At 42.5% G+C, this 15,673-nt stretch overlaps 1 protein-coding gene across 3 annotated transcripts in view; it reads left to right on the top strand.

The window, feature by feature from the left end:
* The first annotated feature begins 1,873 nt into the window (after nucleotides 1-1,873).
* The window catches only part of ANKRD11 (ankyrin repeat domain containing 11), a 203,999-nt gene continuing 190,199 nt past the window's right edge, over nucleotides 1,874-15,673 (top strand). For 2 of the 3 annotated variants that reach the window (XM_081201094.1, XM_081201092.1), the window contains exon 1: nucleotides 1,874-2,246. The gene's annotated coding sequence lies outside the window, so the exon portion shown is untranslated. The remainder of the gene's footprint in view (nucleotides 2,247-15,673) is intronic. The other variant, XM_081201093.1, reaches the window with a different exon arrangement.

Below are 15,673 nucleotides of genomic sequence, written 5' to 3'. Positions count from 1 at the left end.
TTTCCTTTGAGAGTTTGTATGATATGGCATCTAGAGAGAGAAACATAGGGACAAAACTCATAGCAGGGAAAGCCACAGAAAGCTTAATAGTGAAGTTAAGGTATTTCCATTACTCTAGTGTCCCATAGTAGGTCACCTGTGAGGGGAAAAGGGGCCTCATTTCCTCTACCAGTAGCAATATACAAGTTTGTCAAAAGAAGTCAGACTTGACCATTTTCTTCTCTTACTACCAAGGGTTGAAAATTTTAGTCAAAGCAAGTAAGTGACATGCTATTTCTCTATCACTGCTTCTCAGTGGCGTAGCGTGGGGGGTGCCAGGGGTGCCGGCCGCACCGGGCGCAACATTTGGGGGGGGGGCGCGTTTGGCTGGCCCTCCTCGAGGAAGCAGGAACCCCACTGTCCTCGGACCTCCTCCGAAGCCTGGCGGTGGGGCGGAGAGACCTTCTCCCCGCGCCAGCCTTCGAATGGCTGTCCTGAAGACTTGTGGTGGGAGCAGTGGCGTAGCGTGGGGGGTGCAGGGGGGCCTGCTGCACCTGGCGCAACATGGGGGGGGGCGCGGAAGAGACTGGAGTGCTAAAATCCACGGGTTAGGGGGCGCAAATTACTTGCCTTGCCCCGGGTGCTGAGAACCCACGCTACGCCACTGCTGCTTCTATTAGCTTAATTAAAACCTGAAATGCAGTGTGGGCAAGCCTGGAAGTGCTAGTTACTCCCCCCCCCCAATTCATGCTGTAGCAGCAGCGGGGGGGGGGGGAGATATGTATTGCTTTGATTTCTGAAAAGTTTCCAATGACTCAATGGCGTACAAACACAGCTCTCTCCAATGTCACAAGCTAAATAAGACAAAAAGTAGCCAGCAATCAGAATCAGTCAAATGAAACACTAGTAGCTTTAGTTTAGCTTTTCACTGTTTAGATTCTACACTGTTAGTAGCAATACAATCCTGCTTAACAATTGCTTTTTGTGAGCATCTTAAAGGTTACAATTAAAGGCAACAATACATTGTTATACTATGTATTGTTTTGTGCTGTATTCTCTGTTTTATTGAATTTGTATGTAGCCATTTTACTGCATTTTTTAAAACAAAGAAACAAACAAGGTTACAATTCCATGCATGTTTAGGTGGCAGTAAACCCCACTGAACTCAAATGGCATTTACTCCTAAGCAAGCATGCATAGACTGGACCAAAAGAGATTTAGCTACAATAGTGTTGGACTTTACTTTGGGTGGATGAGAAGGGAAAGCAAGACAGAACATCCTATAGATTGTTTTCGGTACTGTCAAAATAGATTTTGAGGGTTTGGGGAAATGATGAAGCCACCCCACCGAACCCACGCAGATTTATTCGCAACCTAGCAGAGACACAGCAAAGCAGACGACAGCTATATTTAAATGAGAAGAGAAAAGATGAGAAGAAAGGAAAGGGAGGCCTTGATTAGCTCGGAGAAAAGGCTTTCGCCCGGACTAGGCCCGACTTCCAGCGATTAGGCCCTGAAAGGGTTACCCATAGCAACCGCAGCTCAGAAGTAGGGAGGGGAAGGGGGGGAGGGGAAAGAACTTCCAAACACGTGACGTCCATCACGCGCTTGTCATCAACGACGCGCTAATCCGTTTGCCCAATCCCAAGATTTGCTTTCCCCCCTCCCATCGGGTCCCTCCTCCTTGCGCCCGCGCGCTCCGAGGAAAAGCAACGTTCCTTTAATCCCGTCGCACGCGCGCTCGCGTCACACCGGTGTCTACGGCTGCTCCTCCTCCCTGCTCACCCCTCCTCCCCCTCTTACGTCCCACCCTATATCGTTGCTGTGCCGGCAGCCAATGAGACGGAGTGTCTCATTGGGCCAATGGGGAAGCTCAGCTCTGGTGGCGAGAGCAACAGCGGCGGTGGCCGTGGAGGCTGGGGCTGTGTGTGTGGGAAGGGAGGAAACGGCGCTGGCTGGGCGAGAGAGCGAGCGAACGAGGCAGGCACCGCGGCGGACGAGGAAGGCACCGCTGACGAATCGGCGCTCGGGACAGCGAGGAGGCAGCGAGAGCCGCCGGGAAGGCGGGTGGGCCATGGAGCGGGCGAGCCGGAGGAGGCGACGCCGGCACTCGTAAAGGCCCGCTGCCCCCTGGGCGAGCGAAGGAGCGAGCGAGGCAGGCGGCCGGCCGGGCGAGAGGCCTCACGCACTCGCCCTCACGGGCCTCGGGCCTCAGCGGCGCACAGGCAAGGGAGAGAGGCGGCGGCGCAGGGAACCACGCGCTCCGGGTAAGGAAGGCTCCGCACCTCAGTGAGGGCTCTCGGCGGGGGCGAAGGGCCTGCCCGGCTTGGCGGCGCGAAGTCCACGGAGGCCCCGCGCGGGGTAGGAGCGGGTGTTGAAAAGGTGCCGAATGACGGGGGTGCGGGCGGGGCGAAGGAGTGCTAGGATGGTGCCTGACCCGGGTTTGCGGAGCGACATACGTTGCATGCGTGAGGGGCGCCCTGGAGGGAGCTGCTGCCGCCACCCCCGAGAAACTGATGAGGCCTACGGTGAAAACGAGGGGGGAAAGGGTAATACTGGCCACGTGTGTGTATTTGTGTGTGTCGAGTATGTGGGGGGCGGGGGGAGGGTTGGGTATTTAGTCAAAACGAAGTGGTGGGGTTTTGCGGGGGATTAAAAAGAAAAGAGAGGCCTATCTGTATATGAGGAAAGGGCGTTGAGATTGTAGGGCACGTTGGTACGTTCTCTTCTATTTTGGTGAGAAGGAACATTTTGTTTTATTTCCATAAGCATTTGTGGTGAAAGTGGTGGCCAAAGAGCATTGGGGTGTGTGGGATTTTAAAGCCCTTCAATCTCATCCTCTGGTAGATGCACAAGTGTCTTCCCACATTTCTAATTGCCTCTTTGGGGGTGCAGGTTCTAATCTGTATTAGTGGTTGTAGGTACAGATCTGTTGTACAGGTTGAGGTAACTACAGGACTGTGTTGTGTGTCACAAAAAGTGAAAGGAAGTGGGCAGAATGTGTTGGTGTTCATGAAGAAGCTGATGAGCTGGTGTGTGTGTGTGTGTAGTAATGGTACGTGGAAAGGAAGGCTGAGGGTTGCTAAAGACAGACAAGGGTTGAGTCTCTAGAGTTTGACTGGGATGTTATGGGTATGGGAGATTGGGCACACAGCAGAAATGTGGAGATGGAGTATATTGCATAGATGCTTTGTAGTTGGAAACCAGCTGCTGAAACAGGGAGGTGTGGAGCGCTGGTGCTGCAGAGGCAGATGGTGCAGGATTGGGTGGGGGTGGGGATGGGGTGAGGTCAGAGTCTGGTAAAACTCACAGCAGAAAGGAGTGGAAGTTATGGAGTTGAAAGCCCAGGGTACTAGCAAAATGTCTAGGAGGAGGGATGTTATTTGTTGAAATAGATTCAGTGAAGATTACGCTTGCTATGGTAGTTTCCTTTTCCCATTTCATCATCTTTCAGTCGGTGTTAGCTATGTGTATATGTGTAAAAGAAGAGCTCTTCTGCCTTTTGTTTCTTTTTCTTAGTTTCTTCTGTGGATTGTCTTCCTTTCTCTTAAAACAAGAAATAAAAAGCAGCTGCATGTCTCCAAACAGAATTTAGGATCCCTCTCACTCCTCCTGTCTCTTAAGAAAGAGGATTGATTACATGTTTAGAAAGGCAAATCGTCCGCCCCCCCCTTCTCCAAGAAGCTTGGATGAGCTGAGCCCTCCAATGCCCTCTGCCCTTTTCCCAGAGAAAGCAGCTGTCTTGTGAGGGATGTGTGCGTGTGGATTGAAAATCAGTCTGTTCATTGAGACACAAGGGCTGGTGTGTTCAGATCGGCTCCTGCTCATTAAAGTTGTGGCTCTGTTTTGATATTCAGTTGCAGGAAGGAACTTGTCCCCTCCCCCTCAGTTTGTACACAGATCTCCCTTGTCACCAGGAACCTGGCCTTATAGATTAAGAGTGAGCAGATCAGTCACTGTCTTTTAAAGCCAAATGCATCTCAGGGGATAATTCTAGAAACTGAATGGGGGACAAAATAGCTAAGGCAAAGAATGTAGTAAAATTAGGTAACATATTTTTTTGTTTGAACACTTTGTAGTTTTAATTCACAGATGATCAACTGTAATGGACGATGGTAATTTTGCTTCTTAGTTTTTCCAGCTCACAGTATTTCTGTTATTTTTTTCAACATGGCCATTCCATTATCAGTTACATTTCCTGGGTAAAACACCCTCAGAAAACAAACAGAGGTGTTGCTTTCAAAATGGATTTTAAGCTTTTGTTGCATACGTTTCTTCTAGTTAAGAAGGGAGCTTAAATCTGTGATTTTTTAAAAAAATGACTCCCAGGGTTGTAGTGAAAGGGAATTCCCAGAGTAAAATGTCAATATCTGAGGCACTTTTAATGGGCAACAATGGGTATCAGTAGACGGCATGGTATAGGGAGTTAGAGTGCTGAACTCAGATCTTAGGAAGCAGGGTTCAAATCCCCACTTAGCCATGAAGCTCATAGGGTGATATTGGGCCAGTCATTATCTGTCAGACCAACCGGCCTCATAGAGTTGTTGTTGTGAGGATGAAATGGAGAGGGGGAGAAGTGTGTACGCCACTTTGAGCTCCTTGGAGAAAATGTGGGATATAAACATAAAAATCAAAACAGTAGTTGAAAAATAAGTGGATTATTTGAACTGAGAAGTTTGTATATTGTATGCTATATAGAAAAGGAGCCTAAAATGTGTTTTGTTTTGTAGTCAGAAAGTATGCATTTCTCTCTCTCTCTCTCTCCAAGTCTACTGGAATCGGATTTCCACATACAGATATGTTGTTTAACCTTAGGAATATCACAGAGGTAGAGTTAGCTGGTAACAAGGATAGAATCATACAGGCAGCCTCCATAGTTCACACATGGTTTTCTCATGCTTCTCTTTGCCCTTTTATAATTAACTGCCTAAGCTGGTTGAACAGGACAAGTTATTGAGGATGTTCTTGAGACTCCTGTCAGTCTAACATTAAAGCACCAGTAGCTCTTCAAGACTGGAAGTGTGGATGAGAGTGTTTCATGTGCGGTTGCCATAGATAGGCAGCATAATGGTTCCCGTATGCACAGCTCTGGTCTCATAGCAGAGGCAGATAAATCTGGTCTGCATTTGAAGACACAATTCTTTTTCACCAGAGAGAAGACTTATGTTAGTAACACACTGCAAGTGATAACATGGCTTGTCCTTCCCCCACACAAATGTGTACAATACAAAATAATAATTTGGTGGCTCATGCAGCAAATGTTATTGCCCTCTGCTCAAGTACTATATACAAGGAATTGATAAGGCTAGCCTGTGCACATCTACGCCTTCTCCCAAGATTGAACTGGGTAATAAATTTTACATCAGTTTGGGCAAGGCAAGGACAATGTGCTAGTTAACTGTTTCGGGCTAGGAGAGGAGGAATTGTCTTAGTAGGAAAGCTTTAGAAGAGCCACAGCTCTGTCCCCATGGTATTTTGCATATATCTGGTTGCATGAATTACTTGACAGCATTGTTACAATTTGTTCAATATTGCGACCTTTATAGTTAGTGCAATTTGATTATATTCCACTGTGCTAATATTGAGATCATATAGGTCCTTGAAGAATATTTGGTTCACAAGCATAGGCTTCTTTTTCATTCCGCTGTTATACTACTCTGAGTATTGTCTGGCTTTATTTATGCTATATCAATTAGGGAAATCTTTTAACGAAATAAAAACCTTCAATTCTTGCTTTACATTTAGCTTAAGGTAAAATGAAAGTATAATATTTTTATTTGCTTGAAAATACTTACCTTATCAAGATATAACAATAATACAAGCTTTAAAAATTGATGAAATATTAAGTACTTTATTTTTTGCTGTTCAAATAATAGAATGAGTATGTTGTTTTAAGCTTCTCTCCTCTGCTTTGATATTGTTTCAGGCTTCTGTTGAGCGAAGCAGGCAGATCCTATGCTAGTTTGAGTGGTTAGTTGAGCTGTGCTTAGTCAAGCTGTACTGTAAAAGCAGTATTTCTTTTTTTCACTAAACCAAAATTTATATAACTTCTGTTTGTTTGATCCATATAATTCTAATGTAGTTCATGCAAATAAGGTGCAAATATTTCAGGGATTGGCTTTGAGTTTGCTCATTTCCTGTTCTAAGTGTGGTTTGTAAACATTGGGTTAAAATATGATATTTTTGGTGCTGTTATAGGTAAACATACTGATTTTTAGCAATAGGATTCTTAAGTGGGAAAGGCAGCAGTGAGAGGAAACATATCAAGAAGCAATTGCATGTGTTCAGACTACAGGGATGTATATGGTATGAGTGGTTATAGTTACTGAGCTGGGAGTGAAATTGAAACGCCTGCATTGTTCTTTTATTTATACTTTACATCTGCAAAATAGAATGCCTATTCTCTTGGTTTTTTAAAATTCATTTTTAGTGGGAGAGATTTTCTGTACTTCAGTGAATCATAAATGTCTTTAGGATTTTGGCAAACCTTGCTGTTGGTGGAGACACTGATGACAGGAAGGATATTTTCCTAAATGGAATGATATCTGTAAATGTCTGTTTTCTAGAATTCTTTGTAGATTTGAATTTAATGAATCAGGAGTATTTGCGAAGTGTGTTAGAATGTTCTGAATATTGCAGCACTTTTTTAGTAATTACTTCAAGGGCAACCTTTCTATGTATCCATATATACACACACAGGTGGCAGCCATTTTGAGCAGGAGTTCCATTCCTGGCCCCTGCGTGTGCGTTGGCAGAGCACGCATAACCCTGTTCCACCCCCATTCTGCCCTATTCCAGGTCCAAAAGGACCCACGTGCTGGTAGTTGTGTGTCGATTGGGCACGCACAAAATGGTCACCGCCTATAGTACAGTGGTGCCCCGCAAGACGAAATTAATTCGTTCCGCAATTTTTGTCGTCTAGCGAATTTTTCGTCTTGCGAAGCACGAAATCCCATAGGAATGCATTGAAAATCAATTAATGCATTCCTATGGTCAAAAAAAGTCGAAACAAAGCCAAATTTGGTACAACAACAGTTTATTAACTGCTCTTTAAAGTCACACATACTGTAAAGAGCAGTTCAAAAATTGAAGGGAAAATAAATTAACTTTATAAACAAAACATGTCTTTGTTTTTAGACAAAGGAAACAAAGCCGCGAGACGTTTTCGTCTTGCGAAGCAAGCCCATAGGGAAATTTCGTCTTGCGAGGCAAATTGAAAACGGAAAAACCTTTCGTCTAGCGAGTTTTTTGTCTTGCGAGGCATTCGTCTTGCGAGGTACCACTGTAGTCAAATGTACTGATCCTTGAGTCAGAACATTTAATCTGACTTGTACTTTGCTGCTAGACTGTATGTGGGACAGTACTTGATTCAGCTTTTGGGAAAAGTATGTTTTGAATCCCAGATGGCATCATTTTCCTTATGATTGTTAGTGTTGGGTTTTAAAGGCATTCCCTGTTGTTTCCGTATGAAGTCCAATAAGCCAAGTTAAATAAATCAGTTTGAATCAATGGGAAGAGTGGGGTCATTTATAGTGTTAGAGATGCATAGGATACTATAGGAAAGAAGGATAGGCAAGGCAGGAATACATTGTAATGGAGAGAAACAGAAAGCTGTAGAAACGTTGTAAGTGTCTTGCTGATTGCTTAGTCATTGTAAGTGACTAAGTGAATGTGGAATTGTGTGTTAATTAATAAGCAATTGGAGACCCATGCATCATATCTGCCCTCCTATGTGTATTGCCTGGTTCCCTAGATGGTGAAAGAGGTTTGGAAAACATGATGTGAGTGACAAGAGAACTTGGAAGACATCACTTTAAGGATTGTGGGATGAAGGTTATTTCTTTTTATTAGATTTATATCCTGCATTTCCTCCTAAGGGATCTCAGGGCAATAGGGGCATCCCCTTACTTCTCAGAGTGGCTGTCCAGGAAAATTGGTTGCTTGCTTAATATGGATGGAGTGGTCAGAGTTCCAGTGCTGCGATGGAACTCAATAAAAGTCTGCGGACAAACTGGGTTTATTCCTCAGAGTACATGGTTGATGAGCAGCAGTGAGTGTGGTGTGCTTTGACAATTGATTAAATATAACATTAACATTTATTGTGAAATACTTCAGAATTATTATGTATTTGTAAAGTAACCTAAGGTCCCAGCCACAAATACTAACTTCAGAATAAATGTCAAAATTTATTTGCAGTTGAATTTGAGTATATGTTTAGAAATTTGACCTTTAATTGATTTTATTCTCAAAGTCAGAAGTATTTACATTCACTGTTGCCAACTCACTGTGGCTAGTGTTGGCATGCTGTCTACCAAGCAAATGGTGCAGCCTGACATACTGTAAATGTTTAGTTGGAAGTCAGTCCCAGTGTGCTGAATGGGGTTTCTCCCTAATAGGTGTGTGGGGGATTGCAGCTCTCTGGATCTGAAGAGTTTGCTTGAGGGTAAATGGAAAGCATCCAACACAAAGTATCTTAAGATCTACTTTGCAGTGAGCTGTTAAAGATGGATTCAGTAAGTTTCCCTTCAATAGAGCTGCTTTCTTAGTTGTCCTGTGTGTATTAATTTTCTCCAGATGAGTTACAAATGAAAAGGATCGCCTCATAAATAATGGTGGTTTTTTGTTGTATTAATGTAGATACTTCACACATATAATCACGTGTTTTAATTCTGCATGTAGTTGTCCCAGAGGTAGGCAAAGAGTAACAAATGTTTCCCAGAGTGGAAAAAAGGTGTTCCAGAAGCTTGTTTTGTCAGTTCGTCATTCTCCATTTTTTGGCTGTGCTTTCAAATAAATTTACAACTTTGTAAATATGCTGATGGGGCTTGCTATCTTAGAGGATAACACTGAAACTCAAATAGCCAGGCCAGACCTGACCACCTATCCTTTTTATAAATCTATGGGACATGATATCCAGGTCTCTTCTTTTCTGAAGCTTTTGTTGTGATCTTTGGTTAAACAAACCTAATCATTGTTCAAAAGCTGAAAGGCTTCCATTGCATATCTTACATGACACCTTGATTATATTTAAGCTGCATTGTAGAGTTATGAAATACCATTTTGGGGAGCCTACAGTTGCTGTTATGAATAGTTTTTATCTCATTTTCAATTCCCCCTTTCATTATCTAAAACCAAGGTTTAGGTATGAAAAATAGCCTCCATGACAAACTTTGCAACTTCAGCAGTAGCTAAATCTGTCAGATTTCCTAGCAAACTGCAATATCTTTTTAGTTCACTATGTGAACCAAGTATGTTCTATTCAACACAATTTGTGTGAGCATAGACCAAAATTGTGCGAGCATAGATCAGTTGGGATATCATCATTCACTGTCCCATAGACAGTGTATTGGGGATCAAGAGCTGAGAGAGAACTTTGGTAACAGTATTTTCTCCCCATTGCCTTCCCAGGTCACGTTTGCAGTTGCTTTTATGCAGTGATGTGAGGCACACACACGACTGTCTGCTTTGTCCCTGCCATCTGGATAAATGCAACATTCCAGTTTGCTGCACTGCCCTTGGCATTTAGGCTCTGAATTATTTATCCTCAAGGAGTCTGTAGGCAGTCTCTTTGCGTCTTTAAAGAAAGTCGAGAAGGGTCTGTTGGTTAAAACTAGTACTCAGCCTGCTTTATATACAGAAAATTTAAAGCGTAGATTCTTCTCTATTGCTTTAATAATGCAAGATTTTATAAAATCACATATTGTATTTAAAAAGCTATCTGGTTAATGCTTTTGATCTCAATTCACTGTCACAGGCAGGGTTTTTATCTTGGTTACTATCAGATATTTCATGTAAAAAAAATCCAACTTTGGATATGCTTCTGGTAAAAATATGACATTTTTTAGATGTGTGGACTTTAATGTTAGCATGTGGAAGAAGCTACCAGGCAATATTTGTATATATTTATGCAATAGAGAAAGGAACTCTGCATTGTGGAGTAGATTGCCAGGATGGGTGGGTGACCATAGCTAACTAATGTCACTGCTTCTCAACCTCTGTGCAGCTGGCCTGTATATAGGAAATAGATTTTTTTTAAAAAAATAAAAAATTGTGTGTGGGGGCAGCAGCATGCCACTGTTAAAATCCAGTCATGAGGTGTACAGTGTGAGCTAACTGGAGTCCACACTGGAAAAATGGAGGACACTCAACATTTCAGAGGATGTTCCAGAATTGATCAAGTGGAGATGGACTAAAAATTAGTTTTGAACATCTCATACTTTTAAAATGGTTGAAGGCCAATGGTTTTTTGTTCTAGAAATTTGTAAATTATTGAGTGACTAGCTTTACTAAAGCATAATCATTAAAAGAATTGGTATGTTGACCCCTTTCCCTAAATTTAAATCAGAGTTTATTTGCATCTCTGGTGTCTCCTGTAGTTATTCAAAATGACAACCATTCTGGACTGTCTCCCAGTCATAGGATTAGTATATTAATGGTGGGCAGAAGAAGGAAGGTCTCTGGGTGATTTGGAGTAGATCATTAATCCTTACCAGCTCCAATTAAAATAATAATCATGATAGTTTACGTCAAGTTGCCTATATATTTTTACTGAATGCAAACATTCCCCCTTCCTTCTTAAGCCCATTGCATTTAATGTTAGAAAGTGATTAAAAGACAAAAAATTAAGAGGAGAAAATGAGACAAAAAGAGGGGGAAACGATCATAAGTAAAAGGAAAAAAGAACAATACAGTATATATATTTTAAGTGACTTAGTATTTCAATATGTGTGATGAGCCATACCATGAATTGTATTTTCATTCTACATATAGTAGTTCCAAAAATCATGCCAGATGGGTTGAAATTTAGTTTCTTTCAATGTTTTAGTGTATATATGATCCTTTACTGAGCTGTCAGCTTAAAGTGATCATGTGTCCATCCATCAATATTGGGTGCAGTGCATGTTTTAAAAATGCTTCTGGGAACTGACTGCCTTGAGTTTGCTATAGGATTTTACCTAAGGATTGTTGTATGTTAGACTTATAAAGGAAATGTAATTGGAAACAGCCTTCCCATGGTGTCTGCTCTGACTGAGACATAGAGAACTACATACCCCATGAATTGTTATTGCACTGTCTGTACAAACTTGGCATGGGAATTGTTCACCATGGGGAGCTAACATGCTGCAGGGCACTGGATGAATTTGAGAGACCTGAATTCAAATCACTGTTTAGCCTTGAAGTAACTGGGGTCAGTCCTCTCTGTTTAATCCTGTGTTAGAAATCAGCCATGTGCTAGGCATGTTTTGCAATTGGCACAGGTCCAACTGCAACCACAAAATGCCAGGTTGGTTTCTGGGGAAAACAAAATGTAATTTAGAGAAGGATCTGAAATATTTTCCTTGAAACTTGAATTTGTTTTATTTTAAATAGTTTTATTTGATGTTTTAATGTCTTGTAAACCACCTTGATTTGTTCTTTAAAATATAAAGTGGTATAGAAATGAAAACAACAGCAACAAACTTCATGGGGGGCATTCCATTGTGGCGACTGTAACCTAGGTTTAAGGTGCCATTGGGTATTAGATTATATTTCTGAGTTTCTAACACTGGTAAACTAATTAACAGGATTGTTGTGAGGATCAAATGCACTGACATAATACAGTGGTGCCCCGCAAGACGAATGCCTCGCAAGACGAAAAACTCGCTAGACGAAAGGGTTTTGCGGTTTTTGAGCTGCTTCGCAAGACGAATTTCCCTATGGGCTTGCTTTGCAAGACGAAAACGTCTTGCAACTTTGTTTCCTTTTTCTTAACACCGTTAATACAGTTGCGACTTGACTTCGAGGAGCAACTCATAGAACGCGGTGTGGTAGCCTTTTTTGAGGTTTTTGGTGATTTTTGAAGCTTTTCCAAAACTTTTCCAACACCGTGCTTCGCAAGACGAAAAATTCGCTAGACGAAAAAACTCGCGGAACGAATTAATTTCGTCTTGCGAGGCACCACTGTATACTGCACCTTAAGCTTCTTGGAGGAAGGCAGGGATGCAATTGAGATTAAACTAGTGGTATCACTGTGGTTAAGTATAACTATTATTCCAGTTGTAAACTACTTCTTCTTTTTTGCTTTCTGAAACAGTTAGTGCTTGCTAGAAATAAGCAAATGATCCCTAATTTCAGACAATGCCAGCAGTTAGATGCACATTTGGTGGAGGCCGGGTGATTGTATGCTATTGCCTGTTGTTGTCTTCCTTCCTCAATCCAGAGGAATTTCTGGAGCATTTGTGCTTCTGTAGTTAATTTGAAGGCTCCTTCATATTCCAAGGCTTCCAGTTTGACCTTCAAAGCACCTAGAAAGAGGTAATGACACAATACAAACGTTAAAGCAAGATTTTATGGGTGGCCACTGCATTGCACTGATGCTATTGCTGACATTGAGCTTTGTTTTTTCATGCCAAAGCCCTAATAATATATAATCCAATTATTTAAAAGATAAGACCAATGTATGTACATGCATTTAGCTCTCCTTTCTTGTATTTATTTTTAGTTAAGACAGAGCATTAATTTCAGAAGAGCTATTTTTGATAGATTGGTGATTGCTTATTTCAGAATTTGATACGTGAATCGTTATGGGATTTCAACTGAAAAAATGTCCTTCCCACTGTGTCACAACAGTGCTATTTATTCAGCCTGAGTTCTCCCCCACTCTGGAGTTATTTGACATCTGAGTATTGGCTGTAGTCCTAAAACATACTTTTAAGGCAGGCAACAGTGGTCTGTAAATATGGTTGTGTAATTTAAAGATTTTGTTTTGCTTGGGTTTCTGCTGTGGCATAGTACAAATGTCCTATATCTGTATATAGTGTTGGGTAGCTGATTCTATTGATCTACTGTACTATAATTGCCCTAGCCCTCTGTCTCTGAGTGGCAGGGGTCTGGATAACTTCCCAGGCAAAGTTTCTCCTACAGAGCCTTTCTATTAATGTACAAAAGGACAACTTAGGCTTTACATACCTTTCATCTTCTTGATCTGCCCTCTTTTTGCATCGGTGTCCTTATGACACTGTACTGTTTTGGGACTAAGAGTGAGTACTGTGACTGGGTGTCATCTTGACACTGGCACAAGGCCAACCGTGGCCTCTGACCACTTGGGCAACAGAGCAGCTCATCACATGATCAGATGCTTAAGAGTATTTATTTTTGTGTAGTCAGTCTAGCAACCTGTTGGCCTATCTAGTATTCTGCTGCCATATCTCCTTACCAACCTGGTTTAGTATGACTTTTTATTTGCTCTGCAAAGAAAAGCAGGGTGTAGCTTTAAACATATAAACAATTTTTTTAAACTTCACTCTTGTCAAACTGGAACAAAAAAAAATCACACAAAGAATCACATAATTTGTTGACTATTGCTCTGGCATGGCAGTTTTAACAATGTTGGAAGCATGTGTGCATGCTATTTTGTATCAGTTGTGCTCACTATGTTACATTGGGCAGATAATAAGCTTGCTGACCGGAAGGTCAGTGTTTTGAATCTGCGTAATGGGGTGAGCTCCCATTGCTCTCTCCCAGCTCCTGCCATCCTAGCAGTTCGAAAGCATACCAACGTGAGTAGAAAAATAGATGCTGCTGCAGCGGGAATGTAAATGGCGTTTCTGTGTGCTCTGGCACTCCTCTTGGTGTCCCATTGTGCCACAAGCGGTTTAGGCATGACCTTGAAAGCTGTCCATAGACAAACGTCGGATCCCACGGCCTGAAGCGAGATGAGGGCTCTGGAGGCTAGTACTTGGGAGAAAGCTGGTGGAGCAAATCTGTAACATGCATTGTGTAATGTAAGCTGTTCTTTTAAGAGTGTACTATACTACAGAACACCTTATATTTACTCATTCAATTATTTGCATCAAATTGTGCTTCATATATTTAGCTACTGAAGGTACCTATCTAATCTCTGCTCCCCAATCAAGTATATTGAAGTAACTATGTTTAAACATTAAGCTTCGTGAAAAATAATATGCTTCTGGTGCTATCCAGTGAACAGCTTTATAAACAGGGTAGGCAGGGTAGCCCTATGTTACTTTTTCAGTATAATAAAGGGTTACAGTTCGGGTGAGTTATGTACAGTGGTGGTGGACAGGGCAGGGGAATACCGTATTTTTCGCTCCATTGGACGCACCAGACCATAGGACGCACCGGACCATAGGAGGGGGAGAACAGGGGGAAATTTTTTTTTCTTGTTCTCCCCCTCTAAAACAAGGTGCGTTCAAGGTACATTCACCAGAGCTTGTGGGGCTGGCGGTGGGGGGAAGCGCTGCTTTCCCCCACCGCCAGCCTCAAAGATCCCTGAAGCCTTTGGAGCGCAGCGCCCCGCTGCCCTACAGAGGTTTGCGCGCAGCAATCCCCAAGCTGTTCTGGCTTGGGAACAGCCTTGCTAGCTTCTGCAGGACAGCGGGGTGAAGGCACCCCGCTGCCCTGCAGAGGTTTGCGTGCAGCCGTCCCCAAGCTACAGCAGCGAGACGGAGCCCTCCGTCTCGCTGTTCTGGCTTGGGAACAGCCTTGCTAGCTTCTGCAGGACAGCGGGGTGAAGGCACCCCGCTGCCCTGCAGAGGTTTGCGCGCAGCCGTCCCCAAGCTAGAGCAGTGAGACGGAGCGCTCCGCAGTGCTCCGTCTTCCTGTTCTGGCTTTGGGCTTAGCGGCGCAGCCTGCATTCGCTCTATAGGACGCACACACCTTTCCCCTTAATTTTTGGAGGGGGAAATGTGCGTCCTATAGAACAAAAAATACGGTAAGTATCAGGAACCTTGTAGATTCAAGGCACTGTTAGTTTCCAGGACATGAAGTGTCTTAATATTCTCTCTCCTCACAATGCTCCTCAAAATGGTTGAACTGTTTGTAGTTAGCAATGTGAGAGTGAAATCTGTAATGCATAAAGTAAAAAACTGAATGTTTGAATATTGACAGTTTCATGTGGAATACAGTACAAGCTATGGTTTTGGGTGTGTTTTTTACCTAAATCTATCTATTAAGGTATTTATGGTAACATACAAGAAAAAACACAACTTTACCCAGATATAAGTACTGTAGCTAGAAAAATCCCAGCTTGTTAAAATTCTACAAATTACATGTCCATTTAAGTTGTGGAAGTTCTGAACCAATGTTTGCAATGATTAATGAGCTGGAGTAGGGCTAATAAAATGAAGCTTAATCCAGATAATGTGGAGGTACTGTTTGTTGATGGGTGTTTTCTGACCAGAACGTTGGTGTTCATCCTTTTCTGGATAGGATTATGCTTTTCCCTTAAGGATCATGTTTGCATTCTTAAGGGTACATGCACCATTCACCAATGTAGACAGGCTTGCCAGCTGTGGCCTGTCTCGGATGGAGAATGTGGATGCAGCATCCATGATCTAGTAACATACTGTTTAGACTAGAGTAATGTGTTGTGCATGGGAATGCCCTTTGAAAACTATTCAGAAAAGTAAGTCAGTGAGAAGTACTGAAACTAGATTGCTGACTGGCCCTGGGTATTTGGAGTACCGGTATTTATTACTAGTTTTTAAAGCAGCCACACTGATTCTCTGGCCATTTCTGGACATGATTCAAAATGATGGCATTTATATTTTTAAATTCTGTGGTTTTAGGACTCAGTGTAGTTTACAGATTATGCTCTCACACAAAACTGTCCCAGTGTTTAGATTCTTTTCTGAGTCCTTCTGCCTTTGGAGATGAAGTCCAAGATAAAATGTCTATGGTGGTGATTACCTCT

This window comes from Podarcis bocagei (assembly GCF_964188305.1).
Source record: "Podarcis bocagei genome assembly, chromosome: 7".
Taxonomy (NCBI): Eukaryota; Metazoa; Chordata; class Lepidosauria; order Squamata; family Lacertidae; genus Podarcis; species Podarcis bocagei.
The sequence above is the reverse complement of the archived record's forward strand: the minus strand, read 5'-3'. Positions and strand labels throughout refer to the sequence as shown.